The sequence below is a fragment of the Lonchura striata genome, chromosome 14 (assembly GCF_046129695.1).
Source record: "Lonchura striata isolate bLonStr1 chromosome 14, bLonStr1.mat, whole genome shotgun sequence".
Lineage (NCBI taxonomy): Eukaryota > Metazoa > Chordata > Aves > Passeriformes > Estrildidae > Lonchura > Lonchura striata.
In genome coordinates this window covers 3,752,695-3,773,723 of record NC_134616.1, presented here as the reverse complement: position 1 = coordinate 3,773,723, position 21,029 = coordinate 3,752,695, and the positions used below count along the sequence as shown (strand labels likewise).

Below are 21,029 nucleotides of genomic sequence, written 5' to 3'. Positions count from 1 at the left end.
AAGCTCTGTGTGCAAAACTCTGACACTGAGATGTGCTTCATTCAAATACCAAATTATTTCATTAAACACCAGCAAGTTTTTAAGAACAGGCGGCAGAGGGTGATAGAGCAAACAAGAATTAAGTCACTGTTAACTCTGTATGTATTGAACCCTTAAATTTACTTCTCAATTCAAATATAATTATCAGCACGTATTCAAGCCAAAAGAGTCAGGGACATAAGGATGTCCTTTGCTAATGCCAACACAGATTATAGAAAACTCCTGTGAAAATTCAGTCACATGGCTGCAAAAGGGCCCCAAGGACACAATGGTTTTCCAAGAGATGTGAAAAATGGGGTGGCTGGTCAAACCTAACTCAAAAAAGCAAAGCACAGGCACAGAGAACTAGGAAAATTATGCTGGGAAATGCTCCATGAATGTAGATATATTAATTTTACCAAAATAATAGAGAAAAAAAACAAAGACAGAAATGCACCCTGTCCATTCTGATCAAAATTATTCTTTTATTTTGAGGGCGTTTAAATAGCTTGAAAGTTATTAATTTTAAAATTTGAAACCAGTACTTGCACTATTTTTTTTATTACACTAGGAATGAAGACAAGGGGCTTCCTACTATGACGAATGCTATACTGCAAAATTTACTCTTTAGTGCAGTCTACACTTCTTGCAAGCTCTTTTAGTAAGAGTGACAAAGGTGATCAAATAGATTATCAAGCCAATCAACCATGAAAGATCATATTTTCTTTGTATTAAAATCAACAGAAAGTTGCTTTATCAGATCATAAATAAAGGTAGACACAATTAAAATTGGAAAGATAAAATTATCAATGGTAAATGAAAATATTAGAATAAATTCTGAAATATAGAATAAATTCTAAAAATCCAGTGATAGCACAGAGAAATATGAATGCTTTGACTCTAAAACAACTGAAAGGAAAAGGGATTCTTCCTGCTGATCCAGCAAGGATTTGGGATTTCAAGGCTTTCCCCATTGCCTGAGCTAAACCTTGAGATATAACAGCACAGGAATTATTATTTAGGTGTTAAAATTGTACTAATTCTATATCAAACCCTGGGCTACCCATTCATTAAATAATGTGATGTTGCATCTCCAAGATCGCCTTGATGATGCACGTATTATAAAATTTCTGTTTTTACAGAATTTGAGCATTCACTGGGATTATCCATTTACTATAAAAAAGTGCCTTTCAGGCCTGAAAATCAAATCCTAAAAATAAAATGCAGCTTTGAGTTTCCAGCAGAGCTATTCTAAGCCCCAAATCTGCACCCCGAGCTGGAGCCTGTCCCTACAACAGGAGAAGTTCCAAGAGGATTTTGGGGTCCCCTGCAGCAGCAGGGGCTGACAGACAAAGTCTCTGTGGGGTGGCACCTCGGAATAAGTCTGAATAACTCAATCTGAAAGTTGAGCTAACAGACTTTTGGACAGTAGTAAATCACTGTCAAACAATGAGAGACACGTTGATGGTTATAATTCTTTTCTCTGTTGACACATCAATCTGTCTGTCATTCAGTGCAGAACAGAATCCATTACATTAATATGTTTCCACAGGCAAATTGAGAAATTGTGATTTTAATCTCATCAGGGTGGTTATTTCTGCAAATAGCAATTTTAGCTTGTTTAAAGTTGTTCTTATAATAAATTAAATTTTAGTTGAAGAAATTAAACATTTAGCGCTGAAAACAACTAAATATTAGTGCAGCTAAATTGCTATTAATTTTTTTTAGTGCTAATGCTTCTGGAGAAGGTAATAGTGTATAAAACAGTAATGAAGATGCTACACATTATCTTCCTCAAAACTAGAATATTTTAATTCATGGAGATACAGATATTAAAATTTTCACTGGGGTTTTTCCCTGCTCCGTCCCCAAGCAGCTTTAGCTGATATATGTGGGTTCAGTCAGAATATTCCAATACCCCATCAAATAAATAAATAAATAACCTCTCAAAAAGCAGAATTGTATGAAATCCATGGCATTGCCCCTGCAGGCCCAGATGGAGCTGGAAACCAAGGAAGGCTGCGAGACTGGCTCCCTGAACTCATTTCTAACACCAAACACCACACATTTTGCATAGAAACTCTCTTTTTTTGGAGTTCACACCTGTATTTTGGAGGAAAGTGGATTCAGCCAACCAGCAGAACTTGTGATGAATCTGAACCAGACCTGTGAGAATTCAAGCTTTTGCCTCAGAAAAGAGTGAAGTGTTTCACGATATTTCACGTTTAAAGTGAGGGTTTCTCCTGGTACCAAATCAAACCTAAACCAACTGACTGAGGTTCTTTTTTTCCTCTGAAGTTTTATTCACAATCTTTATACTTCACCCTAATACTTGCTCTCTAAAGATCATTTTAGTGCCCAGTCGAGTGTAAATAATTTCCTTTGTGGTCCAGTACAAAAATACTCTTCCCTAATTCAGCTCACATGGCTAGAGCTTGAAAGGTACCTTAATGAGACTCATATTTTTTTTTTTCCAGCTTTTTGAATATTTGCAGTAATGACAAGGAAAAACATGGGCATTCACAAAGCAGCAAGAGCATCCTGGGCTAAAAGAGCCAAATAAAAATTATATTTTTCAACAGAATGGATGACACAGGTGACCTTTGCCATTCCTCTGTACTTTACATGAGTCAAGGGAAGACAGCATTAAATTATACAATGCCAGGTATGTAGAAATGATAATTTCCTGCTGATAGAATTCTTCAGGCATCTTCTCTGAAAGTTTACCTACCTTAAAGAAAACAAATAATATTTCTCTGTATGTTAACACTGTGTTGACCCCTGTGTTCACATTTTTATGCACTTGTGGAAGAACATGGTGAAAACACCTGGTAAATGCTTGTAGAATAAAAAACCAAAAATCTGACTTGTGAAAATGGTCTTGGTAACATAAAGCTCATGAAATCAGGACAGTCACTTATGAGTTTTAGCAGATGGAATAATGTAAACTCCAAGGCTCAAACAGATACAGAATTTAAACTTGTCTATAGCCCATGGTCTATAAGTCCTTTACCGCCACATATACTTTTATCTTCATGTAAATAACTTTGCATTGTACCCTGTTGTGTACATTTGGCTTGCACCAGGTATATTTCAGATGACAACTCAGTACAAAATGCTTGACATTAATGTTCAGGCACTATTCCTTCCATGGCAGGCAATTATGACAGAGAATTCTTTTTTTTTCCCTCTTTTAACCTGGAGGTGACCTGCCACTGGAATGCAGTTTCCTCTCTCATCATTGTAAAAACACTAATAGCACCATGTCATGCAACACTGAGAAAAACCCCAAACAAACAAAAAAAGCCTCTCACAGACCTGTAATCCCATTGTTACTTGGATAATAAAGAGAGGGATTTTCCCTTTATGGCTCAGGAGTGGACACAAACATGACAAATAATGAGACAAATACCAAGGAAAACCAACAGGATTTTTGGGACAAGTGACAGAGGCATGGGGACAAGCCCCTCTGCCACACTGCTGCTGAAATTTGTCTGCAAACACTCATTTTGGACGAGAAATGGAACAGAAAGTTTTAGGAATGCTTAAAATTATTTCAATGCACGCTTGAAATATTTAAAAAATTTGTTACAATGGTTTGAGCCGGCCAGGTAAGCTGAATGATTGTTGTTTCACTGAGCTGGTGCTGCCAAACAGAACCCACCAGTGGGTGAGGGCTGGCAATCCATGGAGCACAGCCAGCCAGGGGCATTTAGGGAATCACCCTAAACCAACAGGGCAGGACAGCTCAGCTGGGGAGGAATTTACCCTGAGGGGTTCCCTGGCTCACCTGGCCTGGGGGATGCAGGGATTTTGGTCCCTGATGTTCTCCCTGAGGGATGCTGGAGGGAAAGAATGAATGCACTGGCAGTGACACCCTGAGCTCAGCTGCCATTCCTGCAATTCCATTCCTGCGATTCCAGAAATTCACAGCTTTGTTAGCATGGCTGAAACAGAGTGGTCAGGGGCAGCAGAAATATGACTCCATGCAATAATCCAAACCTCAGACAGAAGAACTTCTTTTTTTCACTGTTTCCTAACCACTGTTTGGGAATTTCCAATTCCTCGCAGGCTTAGAGAAATCTCAAGAGAAGCATAAAATTATTGAATTAGTTTTAGATATGCTAAGCCTTTTAGCTCGCATTACATCAATGGCAAATGAGTGCACCACTGTTCTAAAAGTCAGATTACTCATTCAGGATCAAAATACTACTTTGAAATATCTGGCATACACATTTTTAAAATTCAAAATGTGTTAGTAATTAATATTTGGGTAAAAAAAGTATCATCAAAAGTATTTTCATGAGATAAAAAACTCATAACAGTTTAAGATCAATACTTCTGGAAAAGAGTATAGTAATTGCACATATATAACTTTCAGATTTTTGTTTTGCAAATACACAAACTACTGCAGAAACCTCAAATAAATTCAATTCATACATTTCTTCCCATTGAGAGAGGAATGAATTGTGTAATTTATTCTTCTGTTCTATTTGTGTTATCTTATGTTTTAATTTAAACTGAACTTGTTTCAGATGACTCTCATGTAGTGAAACAAGACAAATTTTAGTGTTTCAGTTTTGCAGATATGATTTAGCATTCAAAAAAGCACCTTTACAAACCAACTCATTCTGCTGCATTTTTTAACTTTTGTAAACAGATTGCAGAGAAGGAGCCAATGCAGATCTGGACATCTTGTATGTCATCAGGCACAGCTTTTGAGTTTTTTATTGCATAAGGGATGGATTTCTGACAACACATTTTAAAAATTGCTTCTTATCCAAAAAACGACAGGCAAGAAAATTACTCATGAAGAATAATCTTTGTTCAGTGAGAGCAGTGCCCCCACGTTCTCTGCAATGGCCGAGGGAAGTGGCTGCACGTGGAACACCAGACAGATCCCAGGGAGCAAAATCTCCCCAAAACTCCTGCCACAGGGGGTTTCCACAGCAGTTTGTGGCTGCCACTCCAGCCCCTGAGTGGAACATCTGAGCTTTCCCTAACCAGATATCTGTCACTACCAAATCTGTCAATATACGAGGAAAGTCAGAATTTTAGACACCTTGCACTGGACGTTACACTAAACCCCACACATTATTTTTTTTTCAATAATTGTTATGACAGTTGTGTGGGTTATGCTAGTTACAGAGGATTTAAAAAATTTGTTAGTTCTTCGTAACTAATTAAAGAAAATAATTAATAAGTGGGAAAGTTTCTTTACAAATGTTGAAGCTCTCTAAGGAGCAAGAAATATTTCGTAGAAGAAAGTGGTCAGTGTTCACCATGGCAAAGAATGAACAGAGTATTTCAAGGTTTGGTCCTAAGGAATATGAAATACATTACATTTGTTATGTAATATAAGTGGTATTAAAAACTTATATTTTCTAGCCATTCTAATATTTTCATAAGAAAAAGAAAATTCCACACATAGACTTTACAAAATTCGAAATCAATGCCATCGACTGTATTAAACTTGTCAGGAGGCAGATCCAACATAGCTGAAGAAGTGTAATCAAGAAATAAATATTATTATAGAATGATGGGGGAGAAAGGTGAAACTATACTGCTTACAAGTGTATGCTATTTCATAAACAACTTTTATCTGTAATAATGGTCTGAGAAAGATGATGAAAAATTTTTTAGAAACATTAAAAATTCTTACCTGATGAGAATTTGAAAATACTACAAAGTCTAATTCAAGCAGCCACGAATACAAGGATACACCATAAAAACTCACACTCACTACTGGCATGTGTAGAAAGTCCAAAGTTCCTCCCTGTGTGCTCAGGAGCTCATCTGGAGAACATCCAAACACGAGGTGGTTCCTCTCCAGTGAGTTCATCTTGCCTGACATCTCTGTTCCCTTGTTCTGGATTTCCTGAACAGAAATCCTGTCCCATCTCTCTCCTACATAGATATATTACACAAACCCCTCAGCACTTCAGATTCTCTGCAAAACAGACAATTTTGGGGAACAGCACCCGATTTTATGTGTTCTCCTTTGCTGCAGGGAATCTACAGTCACTGTGAATGTGTCATTTTTCCCCAGCCTCCATCCATGGTCTCACACACCCAGCAACCCTCTCCTCTGGCAGCTTTCCTTCCCTCCCAGAACAGAAACCACTCATACATTTCACTCCTTTCCCCAAAATACTGCTCATGCTACTAATTACAACCCCACCAGTACTTTTTTAGTTTGCAAACTTGCTGCTCTTCTCCAGAAGAGAAAAGATTTTTGACTCCATCCTACCCATTTCCCCTTTCAATATTCACATGGCCTTTATTCCACCTAACAAATTAATTCATATCTGATGGTCATGGGCCTTTTTCTGGCCAAACCAGAGGTTTTTTCTGTTTGGATCTTCTGTAAATTCTGCTTCTCTTTCCTGCTGTCTCTTCTCTTCAGATCATCCTTCACAACTTGTACAAATTTGTTCTTTGCATTACATGACATTATTTCAACTGTAGATACCGAGTCAAAAATCTTCTCTTTAAGAAATAAACATAATATTCACAATATTTGAAATATAAATAGCAACCACTTAAATAGCAACCATGTAAATAGAACTTGAGCCATACAGTGAATAAAAAAACCTGGTCTAAATTCCTGCACAGTATCTGTTACATCTCTGCCAAACAAAAGAATGAGTTGAGCACAAAATGAAGCTCTTGTTTTCCAACAAATGCTACTTAGCTTTAGCTCATAACATTAGCTGAGAAGATTAGGCCTATGAAAACTCAATTTTCCCAGTCCAATGGGAATAGTGGAAAATAATACACAACAAAATAATAAAACCAGCCTTGTTTTACTCAAAAGAACCTAACACTGTGTCAACGTCCTCTTCAAGTGATTGATGAAGTAATATGGTGCTACACCAAAATAGGGGCTGGCTATCATTTAGAAAAACAAACACAGTGGAGACAACCAAGGAAACAATTGTACAGATAAAAACCCCAAACCACTGACAAGGCAAGAACACAATTCAGTACAGAAAATGGAGAATTTCAGAGATAGCAGTGGGGTTCCATTAGCTGCCTGGCTAATCAGGGACCAAGTGCTGACAGGTAATGCACTGGAAAAACGCTGAAATTCCAGGCCAAAATTCCATCTCAGGTCATGGCTTTTGCACAGTGCAGATGAGCCAAGGGAAACGGGGTGGGAGAAGGGGTCTGGCTGCTGGAGCTGTGGGGAAATGTGTGGTGTCCCAAAAACACAGCCTCTGCTTCTGAGGGACTTTGGAAGTGTCACCAGGGGTGAAGGTGTGATCTCCAGCAGGAGGAATTTTCACTGGAGTAGCCCTTAGGAGAAGTGTATACCCCAAGAAGTTTTCAATATTTTTAAAGAAACTAAAAATAACTCTTGATGTTTGTAATACAGATCTGATCTCTTACCAAAAGTTTTATTGGCTTTTCAAATACATTTGTAAGAATCTGCCTTCTAACTTCTGCAGCTTGTTTATTAAATGAATAGCTTTGGTTCAGCACTCCAAAAGCCATGGAAATGGATAAGTGAATTCCTAAAAGCTGCTGTTAGACACACCTGCATTTGTCACAGCCTGGACAAGCACGAGCACACCTGGACAATGATCATGGCTAGAGATGGCAATGGCTGATTTGGTAATCCTGGAGGCTCCTCTGTTCTTGGAAAGCATCCACACCATTTAATATAGTTTTCCCTAATTTTGTATGCTGCCACATGGATATTTCACTTCTGCCAGGTCACAAGAGTGTTTGAGCTCTTTCTTGATTAACTTCATTGTTTACATTTGCCTAAGTTCCAAAATGAGTGTGCAGTGCTGTGGACTATGAATCTCCCCAGAGTACTGCAATGTCCTTGAATGGTTTGGTCACTAGGGAGAAGAAATTTATCCTAGAAGGAATAAGGTCTGTAAGGAACACAACAGAACCATAAACTCAGAGAAGATCCTGCAAGAGAAAGGGAACAGTCTGCTAACTGTGTTTTAGGAGAAGTTATGAAGCCAGGCAGATAAAATCAGAAGGAGGAACTATTTTGAACAAAGGCAGAGGGGATAGCAGCTGTGAGGGGCTGACAGAGAGAAGGATCTTGTGCTGAGGCCCCAGGTTGTCAGACTCCCAAGTTAGCTTAAAGGTCACCTCTGAAAGATAGCATTTCAAAGGGCAAATATTACAAGGTTGCCCTCTCTGCTCCTACAGCTGAATTAGGCCTCCAAGAGATCGACTTTGAAGGATGGCACTCCAGGGTTCTGCCTCTTCTCTCCTTTCATTTGTCTCTGTTATAAGACAACACTTTATATATTTACTTCAAGATCAGCAATGCAAAGAGCAAGATTACATACAACAATAAAGAACATGTGCATTTATCATGATAACTATCCACTACAGAATACCAGAGCAAGAAAATTGGGTTGGGTGAGGCTTTTTGGGGTTTTTTTGTGAGACACTGGTAGAATGACTAAAAAAGAGTTTGCCAAGACAGGGAGATTTTATTGTTTGTAAAACTTTCTAATTGTAAAGTTTCTATTTGACATGGATATAATTCCAAAATATTTCTAATTTAATATTACAACTACTGTAAAAGAAAGCTAGGAAACGATGCTGGTCCAGTACAGTGTTTTATGGTAAGCAAATCTGTATTTAGAGAAGAGAGAATTTGGCAAATGATCAGATCGAGAGATACTCTCATCTAAGGCAAAACCCTTCCCTACTCCAAATTTCCTATGAATCTCCTGACTAGTATTTCTTCTTTTCACACCTATTTCCATTCAGCACCTTGGAAAATTCTTGTAAGTAAGAAAAACATTTTGTGCTTAAACAACTCCTGCCTTGCACTAATCTTCTGACTTCATATTTGCCATCTTTCTACACTATCCAGAGTGTGCTTAGTCTGCAAAAGTAGCATGGAAAATTTTTAATTCTCTTGAAATACCTGGCACTGAGCAACGTCAGGTGAAAGAAATTTAATTTTGTAGAATATCATTTGGCTTTGATACAATTTACTCTACATTGTACACTAACTCCAAATTGAAAATCAGTTTTTTGTCCAAGACCCCTTCTTCAATATAATTAAGCTGTGGACAAGAAACCCTCTTTCTGTGTTTTCTGACAGGTGTAGTCATTGACACCTGAATATTTGTTCCCCAATTTAAGGATACAAACAGCTTTGTTATTAACCCTCAGAGCTTCTGACCTTGCTGCTTTTGTGAAATAATAGTGTGAGAGTGGAATTTTCTTCCAAATGAAATGTTTACTCTATAAAGCTGTAACTGCTGTATTGCATTGTATTTTTATGTTTATTGTTATGAAATGATGTTATTTGTAAGTATAATTCTGTAATAAAAACAAAACAAAGATTGATGCTGAAAGAGAATGAAATTTCAGAACATGGTATAAAACTAATCTAATACTGGAAAATCATAAAAAAGTGCAATTACTCTATTTACAGGTGAAAAGGAAAAACAATTGCATACATAAAAATAAAAGCTTTATTTTTATAGTAAGAAGATTATGAACATTGGAGTGAAAGAGAAATCCTCTTACAAACAAAAGGGTTAATATTAATTGTGCATCAGTTTTGACTATAAAAGGAACATTATTTTAATGCTGTAAAACCTGGTTTTTTACTCAGAAGTACCTTTGCATAATGAATGTTGTGGCTGTTGCAGAATTTGCCTGAGTCTTTCCACATAAATCACACTGCAGTCAACCTCCTTTTGTTTTGTAGAGCTGATGTTCAGTCACAATATTCTCTTTGGTGCCATTCTGGAAGTACTAATTTGTACTGTTGAAAGATGCAGATATTAAAATCCACTCACAAAATATATGTGCATCCTTCAGAAATATCAAAGGATGGGGCAAAAAGATAATTCAGGATGGGGCCAGTTGGAGCCACAGAATTACATGATGGGTGGAAGGAACAAGGAGAATTTATTCCTGGTTTATCCTAGAAAACCTCTGACACATCTGGGAAGCTCCTGGGGAACAGGTAAAATCAGTAAAAAACACAATCCACAAGAATGTTTGCTGTTCTAGCAATAAGTTCAGTTTTGAGTGGAATGAGTTGAAATTTCCTCCTTGTCAGAGGAGCTACTTTGAGAGAGTTCCAGGGTGATTTGTTGCAGTTTCGAAGACAACCAGTGAAACCAACCCGTGATTTTGCACCTCTGTCCTCCATGGATGAGGAAAATGTCTCCATGTGACACAATATTCATCATCAAGGGAAGAGGTAAATTTGGAAAGCAAAGTGGCATGTTGGTACAAAGGTGACTTCCAAGTCTCAACCCTTCTTACTGGAGTGTTGTACGGTGTAAAGGAAAGACACAAAATTAACGTACCTCAAATTTACCCTCAGCCTGCCTGTACCAGAATTAAAAAACCCAACAACTTCTTTGCAGAACTTCCTGAGTTTTTGCACCAACATCTGAAATACCCATCAAGCACTGGCTTTTACAGCAACAAAAGTGTTGTTGGTACAGCCAAAGAATTTATTTGTAAGGGAAGATCACATCCACCAAAATCAGACACTACATTCTCCTTTTGGAATTTAACGTGCAAAAAGATAAGAAGGAACCATATTCATCCAAAGCAAAATGGAAAAAGCCAGTGGAAAGAGCTACTTCCTGAGCTATCGTAATTAAAAGCCTTGACATATCTATGAAAGAAGGGCTTGGATAATCTTTATTATACTGTAAGCAAGGCAAATGGCAGATTGATATCCCTTGGCACAGGGATACACTACTAAATATTTGAAGACAAGCTGTGACTTCAAATATCACATCCAACTGCAACTTTAATTTTTTTTTGCAGAAAAAGCAACTCATGCTGAGGAAGATATGGCTTATTTGAAACTTATTTACTGTCATAACAGATGGTGAAGACTAGAGAGAATATAAATGAAAAATATGGGGGCCCAATAAATGTCAAGGCTCCCAACTTGGTTAGTAAAATTAAAAGAAAAAAAAAGAAATAAGCTATATCTATGCAAGATACAAAAACTTAACAGAATAGATTAGCTTTTTAACATCTTGGAAATAACCATTTTTCTGCCCACACAATGTGAGATCAAAAATTGCATTGATTTTATAGTCACTGCCATCTTGAAAAAGTTATGCAGCATGATCTATGCAGAGCTACTATTATTCAAAGCTCCTTTTCAGGTTTTACCCCCAAAATTCAGGTGGATTATGACAATTTTATCAGTAATATCTGATATATCATGGTTTCCTATGAACCCATGGTGGGGTAGGAGCTTTTTGGGCTGTCTTTGTAACCCTACAACTACGGCCTGAGGAATGAGGTCAGAGCTTGAGCCAGAGGCAGATCCAGGCCCTTCTGTTGATGGGGAATTTTTCAAGTCTGGGGTTCTCATTTCTAAACAAAGCAAAATTTAAACCCAGCAGAATCTGCAGAACAAGGTTATTCTTTATGCTCAGTCCTCTTTCGTCCTCACCTCAACCTCTCTTACCTTCAGAGAGAACTGAGCACCCAGAAGTAGAAAAAAGCATCTGGTATCCACGAAACTGAACTCTGGAATCTCTTCCCAGAAGAGGATCCTGGCATGGTGCAGCCATCCTTATTTTCCAAAGTGTGCAGGTGAACAAGGAAACACAAAGGAAAGAACACATCCCTTAACTGGAGGAAAACTGCATTTGGCCTGTCCCTGGAGCCATCTCTGCCTTGGCAATGCCTCTGCTATCAAAAGCAAACTAACTTAAGGCAGAACTGAACCAAAATGACATTAATGAAAATCTGAAATAAATTCTTAATGTGATGTTGCATAATGAAGTTCATCTTGTCTTCACCTTATTGGGAAGAGCTTCCACGGTGACACTGTGCCATGAATAGACACTGTACTTAACAGAAGAGCACAAAGCCAACAGCAAAAAATTAGATATTATTCTATATTTAGCTCCTCTCTGGCTGTCTTATGTCACCTAGATGACTGAAAAATACGCCACTAATGCAATATTTCATTCACTAAAATGCTGCACAGCTTTTAAATGCTACTTGAAATCTCACAATGAATTTCAGAATGTGGTAAGAAATGTAATATTAACTATCCCATAAAAACACTAGAAGAAATAACGTAATGAGTATATTTTTATACCGTTTTTCTTAATGATAAACAAGGAAACATACACAAAGTCCTGGAGTTTTTCATGCTGCTACCTTTTATGTTTTCTGTGCATTGTATTTGAATACTCTCCTCTTGATTATGTTCTCTGAAAAACTTGTTTGAAGTAAGATACTTTATTTTAATAAGTGGAACAAAGCTTTGAATAGCTTGGTTCAAAAAACAGTTTTAAATGAAAGGAGCTGTTGCTAAGCACAGGGATCTTTGCCAAATACTTTTTAAATGGTTTATTGTGCCCGAGCAATCCTGAGATTAAAAACATCTCTTGAATTACAATGACACATCAAAAAATAAAATTAATGTGGGGGTTTTCATTACAAGAACTGAGCCTCTGTGTGTTATTCTTTCCATTAGATAAGAAAGAAACATACTGTGGTACATTGTTTTTGCTGTCAGAGCGAGCTTTTAGGCAAATATACACTATCACACTACATCCCTCATGGATTCAAGCACGCACTCTACAAGTTCTTCTATTAATTTAACTTAATGCTCAGGATTTAAGGGATAGACTGTATATTTTCACATATTTTTCTGCTCTGGGGATGAGTTATTTTTAGACTCCATAAGTCTTCATCAGAATCAGATCACATTGACTCATCCTACTGCAATATGAGCAATAATATTGCTTCACTCTGTAATAAACATTTAATTTTCCACTGTTCTTGTGATGTTACAAAACAACTGTTTGACCAAGCTGTGGTGCTGCAACACTGCAGAGCATGCAGATCTCATTGCCAGTGAGAAACAGAGTGCTGGAGTGCTGGATATTTTAGAGAAAAACAGAAGCAATAGCATTTCCCAGCTAATATAGATGTCTAAACCAGTGCTCTGAGTAGTGCAGGCCTCTGAGTACACAAATTGTGATTTAAAATAGGGAAGAAGGAAGTAGAGAACCCAACAGAGAGAACAGCTGCTAATTGATTTTAAACCAAACTCAGTTTCCACACCTTGAAATCTTATTTCCCTTTGTATCTGGGGGCTGTGAAGAGCGAAAATCCAAAGTTGCAGATGTCTCAGCTGGGTTTGAAAGCAGGCCATGCAGATTGTTGGGATTTTCCTGTAAATCACCAACTCTGTTTTACCCAATATCTCCTGAGACAGCACAAGCCCCTTGCCAGATAACTCGAGCACCCTGGTACTGCATGGCTTCAGCCCACAGGTTTTATTGCTCAGCGTCCATTCTCCTGCTTTATTTCCCAAGGACAAATTAAAATATTCATCTGCAAGTTATAGATTACAGCAAATTAAAACACAAAACACATTGTACACCTAAAACTGAGCCAAATCTGACCTAGGAAAATTGGGAAGCACAAGAATGATTGGAACAAGTGGGTCGGACTATATTGGTGCTGTTACTCCCATATGTAACACCTCAAATGACTCAAATAACACAGGCAAACATAGAAAACGTAAAGAATTTGCAGTGAAATCCTGCCACTTCCATATATTTTCTTGGACATTATGAAGATAGATATTCAGTTTTTTTAAAGCTCAGAATATTTCTAGCACAAAGAACTTCTGTATTTTAATGCCTGTCCCACACTGTCACACTCTTAAGAGAATCTGCACCTCCAGGTAGAGAGCTTTTTTATTTCCCATCTTAAACAGGAAATATATGACAAAAAAAAATAAAAGGAACATGTCAAGAAGAAAACCAAAGTCACCTTCTCAAACAGGCCATGGATTCCTTGCTCTCCAAGCTGGCACAAGCACTTGGAATTTCAGTGAGGAACTAGACTGGCCAGAAATGTGCAGAAGGTTGTTTCTTACTCCCAAAGGCACAAAAGTGAACTTGGAGTAAATGTCTTTGGAAAGGCAGATATTAAAGATGCTGGATGTTGGTCAAGTCAGGAAAGACCTGTCCAAATTTTATTTTTAAGGAGTTTCAACCAGAGACACTCCATGGCTTTAATGTTTCTCCTCCAGGAGATCCCTGATGAATCCACACATAATCAGGGTAATCAGGGTTCTCTGCCTTCAGTCATACAGGACTAGGACCTGTGCTTTAGGATTCTTCACTCCTCAAGCCCACTTGTCTCATGGGGAGCTCAAAGGCAATGAATGCCACTGGGAAAAACATTCCATAACAGCCCCATTTGATTCCCTGCTCCGATAGGAAATAAGAAATAAAACACTTTAAAAATGAAACAGTTCCCTTCAACCTTTGCTGAAAGAAGACCATCACAGTTTATAGTGCTCAAAAGGTGAAGCAGAAATATAAAAAAGATGAAAACAATTACAAACCTTTACACGTCTCTTTGGAAAATATACACTTTTCTGGTTTTCTTTGATAATACCACATAACTCAAAGGGAATACACAGCCTCACATAAAACATCCATCCACCAGAAAAGGCATTTATTGGCCTCAGAAGCCAGATATCACCTAAAACAAAACACACCATTATTTGGACAGAGATGAAATGACTCGTCCTGCCATTGGAACTTGCAGGGAGAGGCACTTCATCACCAGGCAATATTCAACAGCACTGGGCAGGGAAATTGTGCAGCTTTGAGCCTTGGTTCTGGAGCCCACAGCTCATGGCAACTGCATTTGCTCACATTCAGTTCTGTGGATTCTTGTTTATTCACTACGAGAGACAAGCAACATAAAGCAACTCTGAGCTAATCATTTTCTCATTTCCTAAAACATGAATTACACTAATAATTAAGGCATTGCTTTTTTTATATTGATTGAAAAAGGAATTAACACAACTGAATAAGCAGCAATTCTCATGGTCAAATTTCCACTAGCCTCCAAAGGAGGAGATTAATTTTTGTGTTTGAATGTCCTTAGGACCAGGAAAAGGCTGCAATCTTTCCAGGCATCAACATAAACCTCAAGCTCGTGAATAAAAAAAACCAAAAACTATGCTGAATCAAACTATTTGAACAAATTGTGCACATGTTAGATGTATTAGAAAAAAATATTAAAGGCAGAGTAAGTGAGAGAAAGTGACTCTGTGCTGGTAAAACTTAATAACAGCAGATCATCTACTACCCATGAACTACCCAAGACAAACACCTCCTTCTAAACTGGAAATGAAGCTTTAGGAGATAAAACATTTAAAAATGGAAAACCATGCAATAACTACTGAGATTACTCAATTTTCAGGAAGAGGTTTCAGTGGAAATTGTCCTTATTTCAGGCAGTGTTTAGTTTTGTTTTATCTCCTTAAGTAGCATGACAGTTTCTTATTAGGGCACTTGGCTTAAAGCTTATTTTTTAAATTAAATTTCAGTTATAATAAACTCTTCCATAGCTTAAACCAAAGTGTTCCAGCGGTAGCTCATAGATGTTATTTCAATAAAGAAATGCTGTAAGCTCAAAGTTTAATGATTCTTTAATGATGGCTCTGTTGTTTAATTGGAACAATTGTTGCAGAGACATTTGTGCTCTTTGGCAATTGCTATTTCTGCTAATGTTCAAGTAAAAGTAAACATACTTCGGGTTCTGGAACCTCCTTAATCCCTTTGGCAAACAGAACAGGGGAATTTCAAAATGAGTAAAAAATGGGACTAATTTTCAGTTTTTAGTCAATGAACTGAAATCTCCCCTAAAATGATCCATATTCCAGTATTTTCCACCACACATACCCTTTAGAGCCATTCCTTCCTTCTCACCTCTTCTGTAACATGATCTTATTTCCGTGGTCTCAGGGTTTGTGTGAGACAGCAGGTGTCAGAACCACCCAGAATCTTCATTCTTCTTCATTCTTCATTCTTTCAATAAGCTTGAAAGTTGAAAATATTGGAATTTAGGAAAACATTTTTATCTAATTTTCACATAAGCTTTTAAATATATGGAATATAAACTGTCTTCCTCACTGAAAGGGTGAAATAAACCAAAATATAAGCATGCAAAATCACTAAAATTATTTCAACTATTCCCCTTAACCCACACTTCCCAGTGAAGCAACATCCTCCTGCAGTCTTTCCATATGTTATTTCCCTTCTTTTCCCTAGTCTTTCCACTCAATTCACATCCACTCAACTGAAATGATAGCTCCTTATCTGTCTGAATCTTGGATTTCTGAATTTTCCTCTTGTTTTTCATGACCTGCCACTGCCTCCCAACACAGGAACCTAAGTGTGTGATACGCCTTGCCTGCATGGTCTTCTCTTTTTTCCAGACCATTGGCTTATAAAATGAACAAAATTGGTCCTAATACTGATCTCCTGTGGCACTCCACTAATCACTTCCCTCTTTCCCAAGCCACTACCCACTCACAAATGCCTCCCTTTGATGTCTCAGTTGATAATTTATCTATTCACATACCTCAGCTACTATAAAACATCGAAATTACAGACCTTGCAGATTATTCTTTTGTGTTTTGCTCTATCAACAGATTTCCTAAATGCTAGGAAAATTATTTCTATGGACCCAGTTTACCTTGTTACTGCATAGCAATGATTTGTTAAACATAATCAAATTTTTGTGGCTGCCTTTAACTGTAATATTCCAGGTGCCTCCACTGGGGCCTGGTATAAAAATAAATGGAGTAGGAAAAAAAATTAAACTCCAAGATCCTTCTGTGCACTTATTTACCAACAGAGCTCAGGTAGAAAACCTTGTAACAAAATCTGCTGAGTTTATTAATAGATATATTCTTTATACTTGTATTCTCCATGAAAATTTCATATTTTATTTTAATGCAATCTGTTAATGAAGGGAGATGTGCTGTTTCTTAGGAGGACAAAGCAGATGATGCAGGAGAGAGAATCGGAGTGTTTTCCTTGCGCTCACCTGGTCTAATTTCCAGAATCTCCTGCCCAACATACTCCTGCCTCTTTTCTCACCCGAAGTTTACACACTCCCACAAAAGTCAGGACCTGTGTTTTCACCTCCTCTGGAGGCATTTGTCCATCCCTCTCCCAGAAGTGCAGTTACTGTGAAGCCTTCAGGTGCTTCCCTGGAGCTGAACTCCACGTGGGGATGAAAAATGAGGAGTAAATGAAAGCATCCCCCTGCTCTCACACCCTGGTTTCCCACCCGTGGTGCCAGGGTCTGTTCTGCACTCTGGGATATCTCAGGAAGGTGCAACCTCACTTGTACTTCAGGTGTTCAGCTGGTGGGCAGGGACACCTCACCCCACGGAGCAGCAAATGTGTGGCACAGACAGAACCAGAGATTTCAGACATCGGAGTGAAGAACGTTGATGGAAAATTGCGCTCTGAGCTGCTGACATCCTTTAGCTATAAAGCAAAAATAAAGCAGAATAATGTTTGGAAAAGAATAAAAGCTCTGGTTTATATTTACTCTGTGCTCACAAAATTCATTCTTCCTTTCCTTGGCTAGTCAGAGACATAAAAATTCTATTACAAAAAAAAGAGTTTGCTCCAGACCCCATCAAATGTCAGAGACATCCTGATAGCTAAGTGCCAGCACAAAATAAAGATTAATAATATTGGCAGCAACCTGCTTTCCCAAGACTTCTGTAAGGAAAAGGGACAGACAATACCAGGGTAGCCATGCAGACAGTTCTTGGCTCCTACTTTTCCACTGGTGTTTTTTCCAGTGTAAACTTTATCCTGAATCCCTCGAATTATTGTAAGAATTCCTATGGATTTGAATGATGTGGTATCACCACTTCAACCTTTCACCCCCAGCAAAAATATAAAAATAAATAAGGAAAAGGCTATGCCACAGTGCAGAAATGTTGTTCTGCATTCCAAACCAGTCCCACACGTTCCTGCAAACGCAGTGACTGTATGGATGTTCCTCTCATGCATAAAAAAGATCCTTAACAGGCTGTCTTTACTCACAGGGCCCTTCAACAGGTATTCCCACTTATGTCTGGAAGTGCTATGTATTGTAAACGTGCACACCATCTTATTTTATATTGAAACAGAAACAGATTGTTTCATATAGTTGAAATAACTGATAACAGAAGGCAGAGCCATGCTAATTTATGTTGATCAGGATCTGTGCACATTTTCAAATCTTTGAAGGGAGGCAACTTGAACTGAAGCTGTTATGTCTAAAACCATCACATGAAGCCCAATTGAGGAGAGCTGGAAAAAACAGTTGTGCAGGAAAAAAAGACAATTTAAAAAATAGTTAAATCCTTGTCTACTTTGAAATTGAAGATTTCTGTGCTGAGATTGAGAAGAAACCCTGCATTTCCAGCAAGAAGTATTAATGGATAAGATGCCATGAAAGAAGTGATGTCAGGTAAGCCAGAAGCTCTTAAGCCAACTATGAATTTAGGAGAGAAAAGCACAAATATTTTACTGACATAATTGATGTTGGAAATCTGACTTTTAAAGCATTGGTATGGATTTCCTAGCACTATTTCTACCCACAACATTATTAATCAAGTAACCAGTGATGTCCCAAGGTGGCACTGGGGTTGTACCACCAAGGTGTGTATGAGAGATTTCCTGCACTGCACTGGCATTGCCAGTGGGAATTTCTCCATGAGAAAAAAAGAAAACAAATCAATGATGATCAAATTGAAAAAAAATTATGGAAGAGAACAGAAAAAACAAGCAGAGTTATCGGGCGACCTTCTAAGGTGTATCAGAGAGAGAAGGAGAATTACAAAGTCTCCTGAAAAGGTTGGGGAAAGCCCCTGCAAGAGCTGTGGGTGTTGTGGTGCCAGTGGCAGCATCAGCCCCATCCCTGACCTCCTCCCACTGTGCTCCTGGGGAATTTCCAGGGGTAGATCCTGGCAAACAGCAAAGGAGGCAGCTGGAACAGGCTCTGAAACAGTCCTGTACTAGGCTGGAATGATCAGAGAAGTGATAACAGCCAAGCCCGTCCTTATCACCTCAAGAATCATTCCCACAGGGATGGGAGGTTAATGGAAATTGGGCAGCAGCTTTTTGCTGTGGACGTGGACACACTGAGCCAGGCTGGGGAGACAGGGTTTCATTCTCTGGTGCAAAAGCACATTTTTAGGTCTCTAAATCAGGCATGCAGGCAGATGTCTGTACAAAACAAACATGGAAGCTTAGGCTTGGCCGGGATGGAGATTTCCTCATCACCATGCACCACCTGCTTTGCTGCCACCACATGCTGGCACAGTCACAGTTTTGTTTTCTGATATCAAATATACTTTTAGAGTACCAGAGATGACATATATTTGGTAAGTGCAGGGCTAAAGAACCCTTACTCATGCAAAATTAATGACTAAAAATGGCTGAGTATTCTTTCTCACCAAGAAAAAGGCAGTTACAAAAACCTGGATTTCCATGTCAATTATCAGGCCAAGAAAAACCTAAAATCTTAACTATAGTAAGTGTACTAAAACAAAAGAAGAACTTTTAAAGTGCTTTCTGTTTTTAAATATATATATATTTAAAAATACAGCATTGACTGCCTAAAAACTCTTTTGAAAATGCATTTATTTATGGAGAAAACAAAATTCCCTTTTTCTTACCATGGTTGATAGAGACCTTGTCCTAGCCATGATCTACCCTAGGAAACACAGAGAAAAAGGAATTTCATTACAGAGACACGAAATTTGAGTTGAACTCCTTATGTAGATGCATGTAGAGATGCAGAATATGGTAGTATTGAAAAATAAATTTTACACAGGGATTTAAATAAACGTATTAGTATTACCTTGGTTTCAGGAGTGGATGGAGTTTTGTTGGGAAAGAACTCTGGGAATGGCTGTACTGGCCCAGAATGAACCAGCTTTTCCCTCCTTTGTACCACCCTGCTCTTTTATGTCCTCTGCCAGCAAAGCCAGGGCTGATTTGTATAAAATAACTCCAAATAGAAAAATAAAAGTGGACATTTTCTATGCTGCACATCACTTGAGAAATCCTTGACAGACTCAGGATTTGCAGGAGACTGAATTGTTAACTTCTAGAATTACAAATCAAGCATCATCCCATATGGCACTACTTTTCAAATGACTTCCCTGTAAATCACAAAACCAGAATTCTGACTCATCAGCACTGCCACTGACTGTGTCCATGACATGAATTTGGGCTCTTCACAGAACCAAAAAATTTACAATATCCCAGTTAGTGCCCAGGGTGAACTGGGAGTAACTCTGGGACTAACTCCTTCTGTGTCCCCCCTTTAAATTATATTTTACTTTCTCAAGGGTTTACTTTTGTCTTGCGTGTCTTTTCCGGAGCTCCTTGGCTCCCCTCCAGGTGAACACAATATCCAGTAAACATTCATTTTTCTGTAAGTTTTATGCAGCAAAGACATCACCAGCATTAGCTGTACCAGTGCCACACTGCTGTTTAGGTCCTGCTTTCTATTATTCCTGTTTATCTATTAACAATTATTTCAACAAGATAACTTCATTTAAATGAAATATCTTCCTTCCATCTCCCTTGTCACAGGACCCAGAGTCAGGCAGAATCTGGAAGTAAATCTGCTTTTTGTGACACATCAGTGAGTAAAACAATGTCTGTAACAAGGGAGCTTTGTTTTATGACAGCGGAATTTCCTCTCTTCCCCAAAGTTTGCTTTTATCCTGGGGCATCCAAACAATACCTTTTTCTTGCATATTTATTGTACTCCATCAATGATTCTGAATCTCCCTCCTCTCCATGTTTGGAATAGACCTGTGTAAGCTTTATCCTATGGATTTCAAGCATATGAATTGAAGTATGAAAAATCAACTCTTCAGCAACACCACTACCAAATCCCATTTCAAGCAGAGTGACCAACTCTGTCAGTCACAGGAATCAGGACAAATAGAGAGAACTTTCTTGAGCTTCTCAGGGTTTTCCAACACATTAATTTGATATATTGTTACTGAGAAATATTACACCTATATCAAAAATATAAAGACTCTACAAGAATGACAGGATAAAATACGATTTTTTTTCAGTAGTGTCAACAGTGAATTAGTTAAAATTTGCAGTAGAGCAGGATATAAGCTTTGATCCACACTGCAGCATCCCCACAGCTCACTCCTGAGATTATTT

General features: G+C 38.1%; 1 long non-coding RNA gene across 1 annotated transcript in view; it reads right to left on the bottom strand.

Moving 5' to 3' along the window:
• Positions 1–21,029, bottom strand: part of LOC110471132 (uncharacterized) — a 109,779-nt gene that overhangs the window by 48,223 nt on the left and 40,527 nt on the right. The window contains exons 3-5 of the long non-coding RNA XR_002465535.3: positions 19,514–19,551; positions 17,179–17,324; positions 15,726–15,862 (exon numbers count right to left, since the gene is read on the bottom strand). This is a non-coding gene — a long non-coding RNA (uncharacterized LOC110471132). The remainder of the gene's footprint in view (positions 1–15,725; positions 15,863–17,178; positions 17,325–19,513; positions 19,552–21,029) is intronic.